Raw genomic sequence first — 18,190 nt, 5'->3', positions numbered from 1 at the left:
GATCTGGCGACCCCTGAGCTCCGCCTCACGTGACATCAACGTACTAATGCTATTGGCTCAGGGATCATTTCATGTCGACGTAGCCAACGTAACCAGATGTAAATATTTATATATTTTGGACCCGTCAAAATTTATAAAACAATTATTTCTATATTATAATATTTTTTTTCAGTAAAATTAATACTTTTATTCTACACCCCTCTAAACGTTCTGTGGATGTATTATTTTTTTTAAATTATTCGTTTTGATGAAAAAGTTGTAGCTATCACCTTTAAGGTTGTACTTATGTACAGTAGGGGTGTGCCATATCATATAATTTACAATAATACTGGTATAATTTTTAACATGATATGAAAAATTCACATCATTATACTTAAGAAATTTCGACTTGCTGACATATTGACGTCAACAGGCATGGCTGGAAGCAAAATTATTACGGACCCCGCGGTGGTTCCAAAAAGAGGAGCAGCTTCAGAAATGTGGAATAAACTGTGGTGCTGTGGTGCCTGGGCATCCTTAAATTATTTGTTAATTTCTTTTCCTAATTTTTCATATTGTCGAGAATATCATGATCACAAAAAATACCCTAAAATACCGTGATATTATTTTAGGGCCATATTGCCCACCCCTCATGTACAGTACTTGAGTAAATATACTTGGTTACTTTCTATCACTGGTTAAACCTAACCTAACTCTAAATAGTGCACAGTATTCATTATTGTTAAGAATTACACATGTCCAACGTCTGCTGTTGAAAAAGTCATTTTCTTTCATTTTTTATGTTGTTTTATTCGACAGGTAAAAGTTTGTTAGAGCACTGATCCACACAGTACAAAACTGCTGAATGCTGCTCATAGTGAAGGTTGATTGTCTTTGTGTGTGTGTGTGTGTGTGTGTGTGTGTGTGTAAAGTGGGACACTAGCTTAATTTACACTGCCTGTTCAAGGCTGGAATACTGTGCTGTTTCTCTGTATAAAAGGTGCGATGACAGAATGGGGGGACAGAGTTGTCTCACCCTTAAGTCGGCAGTGGAGGAAGTATCAGCGCTGAAGCTGTGTCTATGTGAAAGGGACAGCCGGCAGGATGAGACTATGGGCTGATGGGTACAACGTTTTGACAACTTGTTATGCGTGCAACCCACCGCGGGAGATTTAAAAAGTACAGCAGCCGAAAATGTCCACAACTTGGGAAGACAATGATGTCTGGGAGCTCCTTACCCTCCGAGCAGAGGACGAGATCAGTCGTCATATAACTGGGACAGTAAATGATTGTTATTGCCGTGTTATTGCTTATAAAACGCTGGCGACGCATGTTATATGTCAAACTAGAGGCCGGCACTGTTGTTTTACACGTCAGCCCGCCACAACTTTTTTGCTTCTGTGATGCTGGCATGCTGTGTAAAAATCACACACAGGGGCGGAATGACGCTGTAGTTATTTGGCTCTGTGTAAAAAATGCAAAGGTGGTGTGAGGGGACTTCATAATGGCCCTATAGCGCCATCTCCGTGTAGAAAGGGTTAATATTTAAAGGTTAAAGCTGAGAATTAATTGGAGTCAATGGAAACTAAAATAATGCAAAGCATGTGTATACAAATGTGTCACAAGCGCAAACACACACTCACACAGCCAGTGACTTCACAGGAGTCAGCTGCGTGCAATTACACACACACACACACACACACACACACACGCACACACACTAATTTTCCAGGTGTTTCAATACCTCCCTGAATTTGCCCTTTTCTTGTCTTGTCTTTTTCTCTTTGTTTGTACATGTGAATTTAAAAGTGGTGTACTGTTGCTACCTTTGTAGTATATTAACTTTGCAGAACGTGCTGCTGAAACCGTAACAGAACAACAACACAAGCCGTCAGCGTGGTCTTTCTGGTTTCATATCTGCTCGTAAAGCTGCACTGATCCTGGTGTTGTTCTGGTAAACAGGTGTTAAAAAATGGACATTTTCCTTAAGTTGAAACTTTCTTGACTCTCCCATGTTGCACCGCTGTCTTTCTTCATTGTCTTACACTTTTACCGCCTGTCTCGCTCTTTGTTTTTCTGTCTCTCTCTCTCTCTCTTTGTCGCTTCCTCCCTTCTCTCCGTTTTGGCACATGTTGCCACGGTAACCACAGCCTCTTTTTTTTTTTTGGCCAAGTTGTAGTGGTGCAGTTTTTAAAGGCCCATATTGGGCTCCTTCATTTACGCACACATGCTATCACGCAATCATACACACCCACCAACACCCCCTGTTCACATACACATCATCAACACCTCTACATACTGCTAACACGCACACACACACACACACACACTGCCACACCTACGCACAGTGAATCTGATTTGTCTCACACACACACACACACACACACACACACACTTTCACACACACTCACTCCTTCATTGACATCCCTCTCTGCTTTCAGATTCCACAGGAGATTACCCAGAGTGCTGCTCGCCTGAGGATCATCAAGAAGAGACGGAGAACGACAGATTGGACGTGGAGGACGCACAGTGATTGCAGGAGGAGGTGGAGCCTCAGAAAGACCCCCTCTGCGTCCAGTGAAGCCCCTCCCCTCTGAGGAAGTGCAGTGAGTAGCAGCTTTTTTTTTTTTTCTTCTTCTTTTTTGGAGGGAACCGGACTTTGTCTGTATCTGGGGTGATCTTTTTTTTTTTTTTTTAAATATGTGTATCAGCACATCCAGTTTTTTTTTTTTTTTTTTAAATATGTGTATCAGCACATCCAGTTTGACTGCTGAAAAAACTGTATTTAGAGCTTACAGTTTAGTTAGTCAAGGCTTTTTTCCTAGCTGGTGTAGTCAAATCTCAAAATGAAGGCTCTATGTTAACCGATAGTTAGCCAGAAGTGACCATATTTGGATGAGAGGGTGGAGATAACCCTAACGCTAGCTGCTAGTTTGGTTAATTGAACAAGACTTTTTCAGGCGACTAAAACAATACAATTAACTTTCAAGAACTGAAATAAAAGTATGAAATCTGTCTATAGAAACCAAAACTGTTTTTGCACCAGGCTGTAAACGTACTGTAAAGTTGGGCATTTTAACATGGGGGTCTATGGGGACTCACTCTTGGAGCCAGTCTCAAGTGGCCATTAGAGGAACTGCTGTTTTTGGCACTTCTAAGTTGGCTTAATTTCTCTCCTGGAGATTGCTGCTTGGTTTCACAGGATAATGACATAAAATGTTGCCAAGTTTTGGCTTTGTAGTGATGTTCAAACTGTCTGTAGAAGGAAAAAAACACTCTTAGTCTGGATAGTACAGTCATGAATCACCCCGCCTCAACCAACAGGAAGAATTGTGCAAAAGCTTCTACATGATGATGTTTTTCAACATGCAGCATTTGTGACCAGGTCTTGTGTATTGTTGGTTTAATGGCAGCCCTGCAGGATAGCAGAGCTCGGGCTTTGTGGTGAGAGCTGGAGGAGATGTGACTCCTCTGTTCCTCAATGCAAAAAGTAAACAAGTAACTGACATTTCTGACCTGTTGCAGGTGAGGGTATGTTGTTGCAGCAGTGGAGGCTCGTCTGGCTTTTCTTTTTTTGTTGCAAACCTGCCATTTGTCTGTGTGATTTAGTTTTCACCTGCAGTGTAATAGCAGTATCAGATTTGCAGCTGCTTTTTCTAGTGAGATGATTCTATCACTGCAGTGTCAAAGTGCATTTTCCAACTAATAAATTATGCCATGCAAGAGATCCCAAATAGGCTCTCAGTTCCTCGAGAGCATTCACAAACGGAGCCACAGTGGTGTCAATAGCTGCTTTAACTTAAGTGAGAATGAGAGAGCTCAGATATTAAATTAAATAACCATCTGGAGGTTTTGTAAATCTGTATCTTAACTTCTGAGAAGCTTTCTGTGGTGACTTTAGGTCTAAAAGCATTTAAATGTTTTAGGAACGTGGGAAACTGTTTTTAAAGTTTCTTAAATTAAGAAAGCAGTTGTTAATTTGAAAACCTGTTCCATATGTGATGCTCCACAGGAATTCAGGTAATACAAATCACCCGCAGACTCGTTTATCAAGTAAAAATGTTCCAAATAATTAGATGTGAGCATCTGTTGGTCTTCTTAGTTTTATATCAGTGTCAGCTGGATTACTTGTAGACATCTCCTTGGGATGATTAATAGAAGAAAAGAAATAGAAAAAGCAATAATTAGAAGATTTGTTAGTTTTAGTCCTTTTAGTTAGCTAAGAGATGAACATAATAATGGGTATCATGCAGCAACATTTTCTTTTTTTTGTTTAGTAGAAAAAAAGAGAAGTCACCTCCAGATGCACAATACATTCTTAACCATCTGAATCTGCTCTTAACCAGGCATACTAAATGAAACTTTTTGACTCAAAGCCAGACTTTTTTTTTCCAGCCAGAATAATAAATTGCTTTTTCATGTCAAATTTGGTTCAGACTATTCAGACTACAGAGCCTCTGCATTATTATTTATTTCCTTCATAAATATGGGTGAAACTCATAACCCTCAGCTATGAATTAGCCAAATGGAAGCTAGCAGCAAACCAACAGCAAGTGATAATTTAACAGATCAGCTGATGTCCCGTACAGTAAACAGTGCCACAAAACTCAGAGCACCTGAGACAGTCAGTGTTGTGGTGCTGCTTAGATGTGCGTAAAACACATCTGTAGTGTGTATATGTGTCTTTGTTTGTGTGTCAAACTCGGACAGCAGAGGAGCAGCAGAGCAGAGCGCCTGTAAATACCACCAAAACACTGTAGAGATTCAATGTATTACATGACTATTTTGGTACAGACATTTACCCATCAGGGTGGCACACGGCCCTCCGAGATTTTCTTGCTAAACGGAGAGTCCACCCGCATTTGGCGCTTGGTGGTTGGGTGTTTATTTCAGATCTTGATCATAAGTAACCTATTAGCATTGGTAATGCCCCTTAAACACTATATAAGGACAGGTGTCTAGTCCTTATAAGGACATGCCTAAGAATGCGAGAGATGCACCCGGAAAAAAAAGAAGAAGTTCAAGAAACTTAAACAAAGTAAGAGTGAGATTTTCCAGAGTGTCATTGCTGGTGTTACAAGAAAATCCAGAACCCAGCGATGCAAAACATTTGTGATGCTGTAAATGCGTGTGCGCACCAGTGGTCGTCATTCATCTGTCTCATAAAATAGATCTGTGTGATCTCTAAAAACATGTTCTCTGTGTAAGACCTGGATGGCCAGAGCATTCAAGAGCAGCATGTAAGCCATTCAGAAGCTGAACGCAGGCCATATCATCCAAGGGTCTTTAAATCCTTAATTGGGATCAATGGACCAACAGTATTTCTTTAGCTCAGAAATGTAATTATCCAATCATTACAATTAATCTAACAAACACAATCTAAATTTGATCATGATATTTTTTTTATGTTCCTCAAATTAAAACTTGTGTTTACTTGCATTGGACAACAATTTATGGACTGTGAAAATGAGATGTTGTTGTCTTATCTAAAGAGTGCTCTAGGCCACTTGCAGAGTTTTCTTGTACCTAAGAGAAGAGCAAAAAAACAAAAAAACACCAGTGAGTCCCAGAAATCAGAGGGTATTAAGAAAATAAGAACACACTGTGGATACGAACAAAACTGAAGGAATATTTGTTCGTATAGCGCTTCTTGCATGAAGCCCAGTAAGTCAGTGTTAAGTGCTGCTTCATCAGCTTTGTATGGAAGTCCTTGGAGGCAAAAGAAATCTGCTATGTAGGAGTTATTTTCTCCTAGGTATGGGATGTTATCTCCTGTGTAGGAGATAAACCCTTATTTTATGCTGCATTTGGCTGATCTTTTAATGCCCTTTGGATCTTGCGCTAAGTGCTTAATTGTGCGCAGCTTTCTTACTCAAAACAGCTTAATTAAGCCTAAAGTTTATCTCTTACACAGGAGTTATTAGAACCTACGTAAAAGATGACATCGCATACATAGGGGATAAACTTAAGCTTTGGCCCACTCAAGCCCAGTTTCCACCGAGCAGTATGGTACAGTTCAGTTTGGTTCGGTAAGCTTTTTTTCCGTTTCCACTGTGAAAAGATGTGGATGGTACCCATTTTTGGTTTCCCCACTGTTGGGGTACCTAGCACACAGATCTGGTACTAAAAGGTGGAGCTGTGAACATTGCAGTCAGTTCAATGGTCAGTAGCGGACATTCACTCTGCTCAGGGCTGAGTTGTGGCTGGTTTTGAGACTCATGTCGTTGTTCCTGTGGGCTAAAGTAACAATAAGCCCCTGAGCTTGCCTGAGAAGGAGTAAATGCACAAATGTGCTATTTTTAAATATCCCATGGAGAGAGACTCTCACTGCAGCCTGTTGTATTTTGTTCTGAAAATGTTGTCTGTAACTCTGTTGTGTGGATGATAAATGAGGTGCAGACTTCCATCTGTGTCACCGATACTGAGGAAATACAGTGAGTGCCAGATGGAGCAGTGAGTCACAACAACCCTGCCCACATTTAAGGGTACTGTTTGTGGTGGAAACGCTTAATGGACGAAGGGTCTAGGTACCATGTCTGAGGGGTTACTTTTGGTTCCAGAGGTACCATACTTAAAGTGTTTGGTGGAAAAGGGGGTAGAGTCTGCCTTTTTATTTATTTATTTATTTATTTATTTTTTATCTAGCCTCTCAGGGCTTCCATAGCTTTGTCACAGTTATTCTAAATAATCCCTAACTGCAGTGCAGATGGTTACAAATCTAACATATTTGCAGCCACAAACATCAAAAATTACCCATGAGTCCTGTGCTTGCACTAGTTAGCCAGCTAGTCAGAGAGACACTTGTAAGACAAACAGTTTGTAGACCTGAATTGTTACTCACCTAAACGGCCTGTATAAACAGAGGGAGATGAGGTGAGACTGAAGTCACATGTCTGAATGTAACCAGGAGAACATCTAACAGCTCAGTGTGAAAGTTTTAATCCCTAAACTGTGTTCGATTATAAAACATGACACAAGGACAACACAACTTTACATACAGAACAAAAAAAAAAAAAACACACTGTAACTTAAAAAAAAGTCATTTTATCTCCCTTGTATGTGTCACCCAGGACAAGCAGCTGTATAAGAGTGTGGGAGAAACTGTCAGAAAGTCTCCACATTTTGTAGTGAAGAGTGAAGCCAGCCGGTGTAAATCTCAGAGATTTGTTCAGAGCCTCGGTCGGCAGCGATGAGTCAGTCAGAGGAGGTTTCTGATCAGGAGCCTCGGAGGAGAAAATCCAGGAGGAGAAACACAGGACCAGATTACTAGTGGATGGTCTGGTAGAGGAAGAAGAAGAGTGGGGAGAAACAAAGGGAAATATTCATGTCAACTCAAATTTACTTAAAGTCTCACCTTTTGATATACATGATTGAAACAAACCAAAAGAACTAAAAGTTTCAGTGGGGAAGGGGAGAGGATCATCTCATCTCCACTGGCTGAGACTCCACAAATTGGTCTCATTTTTTTAACCGAAATTACACACTGGTGTCAGGTACAGTTGCTTCTCGTCCACCAGGAAGATGAAACATTAAAGTAAAAACAAACCCAGCCTCACATCTTTGGGCTCTTTTGTCCCTTCAGTGTCCTTCAGTCCCACAATAAAGTTGGAAAATGTGAGGCATTTAGAGGTATTTACTCGTCATGCATCCAGTCGGTGTTTGCTCTTATTTCTTTAGTTTGCGTTGGAAGGCTTTAGTACAAAGTGTTCTTATTTTCTCCCTCTCTCTACCCAACACAATTCTGCATCACTAAAGCCAGGCGTACACTGTAAAAGATGAGCTCATTTCTGACCAGATTCTCCAGCTGCACGGGGGTGGGCATTTTCAACATTTTGTTATGTATTGTATCACATTTCTAAAAAGACGTAGTATGTGAGCTGACTTTTTCATTGAGATGGTGGATGGTGCTATTTTGGCAGCTGCCTGCCAAACTGCAGACCACTGCAGACCACTGTTCAAGACCAACAAACAACAAAACAATCTGTTTTTGAGCAAGGTATTGAGGCGTTCGTGGTAGCTTTTTAGCCACCAAAAGTGGGTGTTTTTAAGTGACCCTTTGCTGTATATCCACCGGGGATAGTGCCATGAAAAATGGTTGTTTTTTTACTGAGATAGTACTGAGTTTCCTGCCGGGATAATGCCACCAAATCTGTTTTCTGAGCCCAAACATGATCTTTTCCCTGCCGTAATTATAGAAAACAAGTGTGGCACACTCTGGCTCCATATGCATTTCTTTAATTTTGATGATGATGTTTCACACTTTGGACCTTCCTCGAGATCAACAACAATTATACTAAGACACAGGTACACTGATCTGTTATAAAGGCCACACCTTTGTCACACAGCTGATAACGATTAGATGATGAGGGTACACCATTAGGTTGAGCAAGTCAAGTTTTCCAAACCATAACCAATAGGGGTGTAAAGATACAATTATCTGGATTGATGTATCGATTCAGTGACCAGCAATCCAATATCATCAATGCAACGAGAAAACATTGATACGTATTGTCCTCTTGAGGATAGTCCCTAATTTTTAAATTCCCATGCTGTGTCTATCTCCCCATTTCTATCTAAGCACACTTCCTTCCTAAACATTCAGTCAGTGCTAGTGGCTTTATGCCAGACAGATAATGTCAAGCAGCCAAGAAAAAGACAATGAGGATATTTACTGATGTCGTCTCATATCGATTGCAGGCCCCGGAATTGAACAGAATCAAAATCGTATCATGGCAGACTTTGTGATATAGGCAAATATCATTATCTTTGTCCTAAAAATCGATATATTATTGTATCCTGATGAAGCTAGTGATTTACACCCCGTGTGCCCAAACCTAACCATGCATTCACCACAGCATTGTTGAAACGTAAAGTTTCAGCATAGTTGCTACATAGTAATGTGTAAATGTGAGGTACTCATGGTGCCAGGTAGCTCACCTGGGAGAGCAGGCTCCCCAGGTACAAAGGCTATGTCCTTACTGCAGCAATCAAAGGTTCGATTCCAACCTGTGGCCCTTTGCTGCATGTCACCCCCTTTCTTTCTATCACTGTCGTATCAAATAAAGGCTAAAAATACAGCCCAAATGTAATGTTTTTGTAGATGGTAGATAGGTACAATACCAACATTTTTTTCTGGCTATTGGGTTGGTGGTCCACAGGCGTGGATGAGCATTTTTACTTTCTATTTTACACGTACAGGGCGTTTACATTGCAGATGATTTACTCTTACAGTAGGAGTTGGACATCAACTCCTACATTTATAAAATTTTAGCTTTAGTGATTCATTTCTTGTTTTCTAACCTACTCATGTATAGTTTTAAAGCTGTGTTAAACTAAAAACAGGCTGGTTTTCTAACTCATTTAGTTCAAGGCAGAATTTAAGAATAAATATAGAGACAGGAGCTTCTAGCACATAGAAATCTGTAGAAACAGTTCTATGTAGATACTGTTGATAAAATGTAGAAAGAGAAGTGGCATTGTGAAGAGAAGAAAAGGAATGAGAGCGATGGATGAGGATTGAAGAGTCACACCTGGAAGGCCGAAAGATTTTTGGGTGAGTAGGAGAGGGCCGAGGCAAACTTTCACAACAGAAAGTGGCTCCAGGAAAAAGTCAGACACTTTAAAAGATGTGACATTTCATCTCCCAAAATTCAAAACAGAGGTCTCTGCAGATTGTGCCTTTTGCAGTGTTAAAAAGTGTAGATGGAGTGAGGAGGAAACAGGAGGAAGAAGAAAAATCATATTTGAGAGTGAAGTATTAAATGACTTGACAGCGGAAAAGAAGAAAATGAGGGGTAGAGTTGAGAGGAGATGGAAGGAGATTTGATACTTGAGGAGGAGAGAAAAAGGGCTAATGGAAGAGACACGTACTTTAAACTGTATATACATTCAGAGCCAGGAGGGACGACAGCAAGAAGAGAATCTGAGCTGCTTTTTGGATCAGGTAGAAAAGTGTGTGTGGAAAACAGCGTCGATCCCTCCTCAGCTGGAACCAACATGCTCGGTTCAGCAGGTTCATGCAGTAACAGTTTAAACATGGCAGCGTCCGCAGCCTCTGGTGCCCCCGCGGCGCTAAACTAAACCCACTTTGTAGTCCGAGCTGCCACGGAGGCTGCACACGTTAGACTATTGTGTAATTTGGGCCGGCAACACATTTGGGGGAACTTCTTAACAAAGCTTGGTTCAGTAGAGGCACTGCAGTTTGTGTGTTAAAAGTTTTGGTAACCACATCTGGAGCTGTCATGGAGGTCCAGTGAAGAATATTTGTCATAAGGATAAATGTTTCACAACCAGGAGAGAAACAGACAACTGACAGACAACAGATTCAGTCAGCAAAGTTAAGTCTGAAATGGTAATTTGTTTGCTGCACGGTGCTTTCAAACTAAAGAGGCGCTAAACTATTGCTAAACAAAGCGTTTCCCGTGTTTGCACGCATGCGCACAACAAATTCCCTCACTGGAGGATAATCCGAAAATGATTTGTTTAGCAAAAATAGTTGTGTTTGGATTTCCGTGTGCCCACAAATGGATACAAGACACTTGGATAATGTTGCACAGGAATTTTTAGAAAGCTTTTTACACGTTTTATAACCTTTTTGTTGTCTGTCGTTTGGACTTCGTTGAAGTCTGATATGCTTTCATTTTTCGACCACCCCGCTCTCCTTAACGCCATTTGATAGAAAACTCTTTCTCGGACCATAGAGAGCCTAGGGAGGTGAGTACTATATAACATTTATATTGTTTTGGGGAAAATTATTCCTTTAAGCCTTTAATATCTTGGCTGCCTTGACCAAATTAGGATTTTAGGCTCCAGATAACTTGGCGGTGAGCAAAAACCCACAACTCCATCCTTTCATTCTGATTTCACCAAAACTGTTTTCATGTTTCTCTACAGTCAGTCTGGCTTCTATTTACTATGAAGTGCTCTTCAGATTACTTTACAGCCAGTCAGTCACGGTACAGAGATGTCTTTTCAGTGCAATTAACATCATCAGAAGTTGTACAATGAGGGATGCTTATAAAAGTAACCACTACATAAAGTAACAGCTGAATACAATATGGCAGATGCCGAGTAAAGCCCTAGTCATATTTTATAATTGTACATAATAATATATTTAAAGAGGACCAATTTTCCTTTCTGTATTTTGTTTCAATAATATAGCCTAATGTTAAAATGTCTGATGTTCATATTAAATGTGGACATAGTTTCTCATAATGAGGTAAACAGTTTTATATTTTCATAGTGTGCTGGATTTCTTTATATGGTCATCTGCTCCAGCCCGCTACTGCAAGTATTTACATTACATAGCTGTTAAACTGCCGTATATAGCTACATGCAAATGTCAGGGAAAAATGTAGTCTTGGTTGCCGACTTTTGATTGCATTCCTGCTGGAACAGGTCTGGTTGTGTTTACCAGCATTTTTAACAGTATTCTTAACAGTAAAGTGCCACTAAACGGTTACGGTCATTCCTTTGTTGCAAGTGCACTGCTACATGTTGCGAGATCCTAACGTCAGGTTAACATGTAATCTTGGTTGCTGGATGTTGTTAATTTCTTCTGTCAGATTCTGCATTATATTCCTACTGGAACATGTTCGGGGTTTTTTGAGAAGCTATATATGATGCTATAATGTGCCGCTTTTCTTGGTTTAAGACATTCCTCAGCTGCAAATACATTGTTTGAGCCATTCTCCCACTGCAAGTACACTGCTAACATACATGCAGCTAACGCTAGGGTATCATGTATCTGCATCTTTTACCATTAAAGCATATAAATACATTCTAGTAGAAAATACAAGCATGACCCTGAAAATGAGCATAATAGGTCCCCTTTAAATGTATAACTCAGTGCCACTTGATCAACTTTTTTGGTTGTCCACTCTATGCTTACTCTTTTATAAAACACTATACCTTGAAATTGATGCTGTATGCCATTGGATAGAAAGTCAGACAAATAATTTGTTGAATTTAATATTAGATAAATCTTTATGTAATTTCAGATGTTGCAGCAGCACAATGACAGAAGTAAGTACAGATACATAGAGACAGGAAAAAATTTGAATTAATCAATATATAGAATAGTATAAATGTATAAACAAGTGGTGTGTTAAAAGTGTCAAGATATCAGGGTAACATTAGAACCTATCACAAACAATTTAATAACACTGGTCTGCCTGATTTATGCCCCCATAGTTATACATGACTTATGACTTTTTGGAGTGTGAAAGAAAAGTGCCTTCTGAAACACTGTTGGAAATATTGTATTCATTTTGTGCGTGTGCATCTCTGAACCCGTCAGCAACTTTTACCATTCCCGCCTGCATGTAAGATCTCTCCTCTGCAGCACCAACACCGTATCATAGTCACCAGTCTAAGGGCTCGCCAGCACAGAAAACCTGACCATCCGAAGCCAAAATCTACCAGCTCTTGGCTGCGGTCCAGTCAGCTTTTTCAACGTTTTCCTGGGCTGCAGCCAGCCTGCGGGCCGGTGCCAGCCCCACTGGGTGCTCGGGAAGGTTTGTTTTCACAGCCCTTCTGCTTTATTGAATGGGCTCTGTGAAGCTCAAGGGGTGGAGCACCGTGCTAACACTGCCGGGGTGATGGGTGCAGTTTGCACATGGGTCATCCCTGCTAAAAATATTTGCATCGAAGGTGCTACGAAGCACCGCGAATGAATGCATCCACCAAATGGCACATTGCTGGGGTTGCAGAAATGGCTCTGCACCTGATTATTCGGTGGGTTTTTTCCCTCTTGTTGCTCACATGGAGGCTTCCTTAGTCGTTTTCATGCTGAGTGAGTTTCATGACCCTCGGGCCTCTGAAGCCTGATTAAAAACCGACTGTATCATTTAAAGAATGAATGGGCATTAGGAGAAGATAATACTGTTTTCTTCTTCTCTGTAAAGCTTGCAGATACGTGGCTTTATCACCGCTGAGATATATCTGAGTGTATGTATTGCTGCACAGTTACAGCTTGCAGCTATTATGATTCCTCTTATGAATAAGATTATTTGTCTTCATTATGCGATGAATCAAAATATTTAACATTTCAGCTGCAGCTGATCTAAATGTTTGAATATTGCTGGTATGTCTCATAATTAATTGTGGAACAAACAAAGACTGCACGATTAGTGTGATGCCCTAATGTTGTGTCACTCTCTGATCATACTGTTGTTGATAAAATCGCCATCTGTTACCTCCAAATGCTGCTGCTGCTGCTGTAGTCTTAAATGTGAGTGGCGGTGGCGGCGGTGTTGAAGCAGGAAGCGAGCGGGGATCTGAACCAGCGGTGGGAGTGTGAGGAGCGGTGCAGGTACAGTGTGAGGGCTGATGGGATCTCCACAACCGCTGGTGGAGGTATCGACTATGTGGGAGAGAGTGACTCACCCTAAAAATCCACATGCACACACCTGTGGAGGAGGTGTGTGTGTGGGCAGCCAGCGTGGCCGGGCAGATTGCTGCTCGCCTCTCTCGCTGAGCTGTAGTATTAAACCGTAGCCTCGCTGCTGCTGAACTTCACCACCACAGCACTCCATTTCTTCGTTTTTTCTCTGGTGTTTTTTTTTTTTTTTTTTTTTGTGTGTGTTTTGTGTTTGTGTGTCCTTGTGTTTCCCACCAACACACCTGTGCCAGAGCTGCTGCGGTGGCTGGTTGGAGCAGGAGACATTTTACTTGGTGATTCACTTGTTTTGCTTGACGGTTGTGTGTATGTGATTCCTCTGAGGTCTCGGGTGTTCAGTTTTTTAACTTTTAGGTTGTCTTTTTTTTTTTTTTATTCCTCTCCCCCTTGCTGTGAAATGTTGTGTGGTAGTGGGTGTTGTGTGTTGAGAAATGTGTCATCTGAAAAATCTGTCCAGATCCTGAATTTCTAGAAATGTTCACAGCAATTTCAGCAAGTGTGAGTGAATTTCAACACATTAAGTGTATATCAGTTCATACCACAGAGTGTTAATTTAACTCCTTTTTAAAGTTGCTGTTTTGACACTCTGTTGGAGTAATTATTCATTCTCTCTGTAGTTAAGATTTAACACTCCTCGACAAGAGTGTACACTGTTAGACCTGAGCTCCCCCACAGTGTTAACTATACAGGTGTTACCTCCACGTTAACACTGTCAGGTGTAAATATGGTTTTATACAAATATCTCAGAAATCACATCCAATACAATGAGCAGTGAAACATAAGTGAAACCGATGAAGGCTGTACCAGGAACATACAAAGAAGTGTAATTAACTGACCAAACATCACTGGTTTTCTTGTGTTGTTTTAAAAACAGAGATTGGTGTGTTCTTTCTGACAGTATTCATCTTGGAAAGGTAATTATGAAGTTATTAAATACAAAATGCACCCAAATGTTACTTTTCTTTGAAGATGAACTTCGAGATAACTCTAACATGTGCGTGCTCTACACTTTTCCTCACTTTTGATTCCACCTTTTCTGTTCCAACAACATTGAGATTTTCATTACTGTTTAGGGATAATTACTAAAGTAAACTTCAGTTATTTAGATCTTTTGAAAACACTGTTACAAAGTACTTTTTAGAACACGATTAAATAGTTTACACTGTCAAGATAGACGGCACAAACGTAACCCTGAATAAAACATAGATTATAGGCAAAGGCCAGTGCGTAATAAAAAAATAATTAAAGTAATAAATGAGCGATAAAAGCTAAACAAACAACAGATTTACTGTTAAAAAAAAAGCCTTAGTCAATGGTTAGCGGTTCATTGAACAACCGCAGAGAATATTTTTGGCTGATTACACGTCTGTATATAGGTTGATTTTGCTACTTTTCAGTGTAGTAATTGTACAACCCCTATGCTGTAAAGCCCAGTTCAGACCAAAGATTCGCAACAAGATGGGTTGAAACAGGCAGCTACTGGCAATGTGGTGTTTTGCAACGTTCTAAAAACCTGCTGGTTTACACCACTGTAACACTGGTGTATCATCATGCAACAACTCTCTGTACTTCCGTTCTGATTTCCAGCTTTTCAGGTTTATTTTGTGGTTAAATATAATTTGTAGCTTCTTAAAATATGAATGAGGATAGTGATAGTGAGATACTGGCTACGGTTGCATTTGTAATGAAGAAACAGTGAAAAACAGAAACAAAACGAGCATCATATGGACTGTATTCATAATAGATACACTACAATAATATAAGTAACCAACGGCAATTAATCAGTCAATTAGAATGTGTGTGTGTGTGTGTGTGTGTGTGTGTGTGTAATGTGTCTGCAGCTATACATGTCTCTAAAATGAAGCTGCTAACTTACTGGGGTGACTTGGGGGGAAACAGGATGGCCATAATGCGTCCGCAGCATAGTCACCTGGCCATCATGGGTTGGGATGATGCTACCTGCAGTAATTGCTAACGGAGAGGTGCTGCTAGCTAGCTTCTGCCTGGTCAATGCGCAGTGCAGAGCAGCTAGCTAACTCGTTGAGATCAGAGGGTGGGCGGTGAGCACCATGTTTTTGCACGTTAATGCAGCTAGCCGGCTGTCTGTCAGCAAAACCAACAAAAAATAAAAGGCAAAACATTTACAACAAAACATGGGTAGTTCTTCAAATGCAGTTCTAAAGCTCACCGAGTCAGTGGAGCACCAGACTAAAAGGAGAGGCCTCTTGTATTTTATTGTATTTCATGTGATTTTACTTTTTCATAAAAATTAACAGCTTAGTTACCAGATAATGGGTGTTGGGCTATCAAAGGTGAAATTAACTGAAACTGACATCCCTACTAATGTTACTAGCCTACAGCATTTTTTCACCCATCTTCAAGTAAACTATGCTAAAAGGAATAGCATGTTTTGCCACAGCATAGAGGCATTAAAAATCTGTTTCTGTTAAATCTATTACATGTTCATACATTTAGTTTAGCATCACTTGTTCACATTAACGTGAAAATAATCTGGGATTTCAACTTTCTGCAAATGCAACCTAACCATCCCTGTATGCAGCAGAGCACATATACAGGCTGTTGTTTTTTTTCTGATGTCATTATAAATACAGGAAGAAAAGACTGTAGCCAGATCCAAAAAGTCAGAGAGAGAGAAACACAATTTAAAAGACGCATTACAAAGTTACTTTAGCGGAGCTCTCCGTTCAGCACGACATCACAAAACAAAAGTCTTCTGTTTTTCACATGACTTACACTTTCTCTTTCCCATAGGTGCCTTCTGTTTCCTGACTTTTAGTGTTTTAAGCAGCCCGTAATATTTATTAGATCTAAGTAGGAGGTAATAGTCAAAGGAGTTTCAAAAGTTTTGCTAGAAATCTTCCACTTTTAATTTTAACAACAATAATCATTTTGTTGAGCTGATATCATGTTAATATTTCCTCACATTTCACCTTCTTCTTGTGGGATAAATGCCTGCCTTAAGTTCCAGAAGTGTTTTCTCATCAACAAAAAAGTTCAGTTAGAGAAAGCTTCCCTGAATCTGTGATTTAACACCAACTATTTCTTCTTCATAAATGACTCAAACAAGCCAGAGTTAGATGAACTCTTCATAGAGGTTTGTGAAGGTTCTCATCAACACCAAAACTGAAACTTTTAAATTTAAGACTCTAAAAATCTGCCCATTTTCAAACTTTAATCAACTTGAGGTTTCTGAAGGTTTAAAGTGGCTCCTTGTGGGCGTCTCTCCGGCCCAAAGACGCTCAGGAGCCCCGTCCATGAACGATAAGGAGGTCAGGATTTAAGCTGCACTTCTCTCCCAGACACAGTTTTTGGATATTTATCACCAGCCCCCCCTCCATTCGGCGAAAGCAGCTCAGTAACACTGGAGTTTATCCAGCACCACATAATTGAGGCCATGATGAAGTCAAGTGTTTTTCAGAGTAATGAGTGTTAGACTGTTTTATTCTGGAAGGTAGTTCCACCTCACAGCTCCCCCCCAATCAGACACCCACCCACCAACGCATTTGTTCAATTTTGTTAAGTGCCACTCAAGAGATATTCCTCAAAAATAAAAAAAATAAAAAACATTCTCAAATAGATTTTTTGGGGGGTGGGGGATGGGGGGTTAGAAAGGTGCCGATTTTACATGTTTTTAAGAGCTAAAGTAACAGCAGAGATGGGGATTTTAAAGGTAACTAATCCAATTACAGTTGGAGAAAATGTGGTTGCTGTGTTCAAAATGGAGACGGGAAACAAGCTAATTGCGGCAGAAGAAAGCACCCAGATGACCCACGTTTAGCCCTTCTGCTAATGATCAACAACTTACTCAATTCTTAGATGCATTTGTCAGAAATCACACGAGCCTGTGGCTGAAATCTGGTTTGAAGTTGGTAGTTGGCAGATAATTTTTTGAAATGCGGAGACAGAAGTTTGGCAGTGACTTTTCAAGAGTGGAGGTTTGGTTTCAGAGGAGGAGGCGGCACAAAGTAGTTAAAAAAAGTGATTGCTATTTTCTGCATTTCTATAAATGAAGTTTGTTACTGTGCTTTCCAAAATAATGGCAATAAAAAAGTTAAATCTCTGTATTGTTAAACGGTCACTCTGCTGATTTAAAGATAGTCACAAAGAGCTGAACTCATTAGAGAGTTGACATATCAGGAGAAAAATGACATGCAAAAAATCAAGGTACAGACAGACACAACACACACAATACACATGTTAATACTCTGGTTTATGGTCAGCCAACACGTTTTCATCCCAACCCGCCATATACTGACGCTTGGTCAGTGGACCTACACTTCAAAATATGACATGCTAGGTACCCTCTTGCTTCGGTTTTGGGTGTTCAGGGATGGCGTGTCATTTTGCGCTTGTTACATGCATTGTGTCTTTCACAAAATGGGCTTCTGTTTTCATTGGAAAGGGACAGTTTCTACTCGTTAAGGGCATATAGTCTCTTTCCAAAAAACTTAAAACATAGATAAAACACTTTGTTTTTAGGTTTACCTCCTTATGCTTTGGCTACAAAAGTCCATATGGTTGTAACTTACGTAATGCAACATCACGTGTCATACATCATTTGACATACGTCACTAGCGTTTCATGTCACACATACTGGCACCAGACGTTGCGCTAGACTTTTTCCTCGCCGGTCATTTTGACCAACAGGGTCATAAAAATCCAGTCATAATCTATTTTTACCGGTCATTTTAATTTTCCTTTTTAAATGATAATAAAGATATTCAAAGACATTTAGTTTTCATTCGTTCGTTTTTAATAAATCCAACAAGCAAGTTATAAAGTGTGCATTAA

The 18,190-nt window shown here is 40.1% G+C and overlaps 2 protein-coding genes across 2 annotated transcripts in view; both read left to right on the top strand.

Moving 5' to 3' along the window:
• Nucleotides 1–18,190, top strand: part of LOC126383971 (collagen alpha-1(XIV) chain-like) — an 849,933-nt gene that overhangs the window by 97,484 nt on the left and 734,259 nt on the right. The gene's annotated exons all lie outside the window — the stretch shown is intronic.
• LOC126383944 (zinc fingers and homeoboxes protein 2-like) overlaps nt 1–18,190 on the top strand; it is a 197,313-nt gene that overhangs the window by 55,022 nt on the left and 124,101 nt on the right. Inside the window, exon 2 of the mRNA XM_050034710.1 lies at nt 2,421–2,585. The gene's annotated coding sequence lies outside the window, so the exon portion shown is untranslated. The remainder of the gene's footprint in view (nt 1–2,420; nt 2,586–18,190) is intronic.

This window comes from Epinephelus moara, chromosome 22, assembly GCF_006386435.1.
Source record: "Epinephelus moara isolate mb chromosome 22, YSFRI_EMoa_1.0, whole genome shotgun sequence".
In the NCBI taxonomy this organism is placed as follows: Eukaryota; Metazoa; Chordata; class Actinopteri; order Perciformes; family Serranidae; genus Epinephelus; species Epinephelus moara.
The sequence above is the reverse complement of the archived record's forward strand: the minus strand, read 5'-3'. Positions and strand labels throughout refer to the sequence as shown.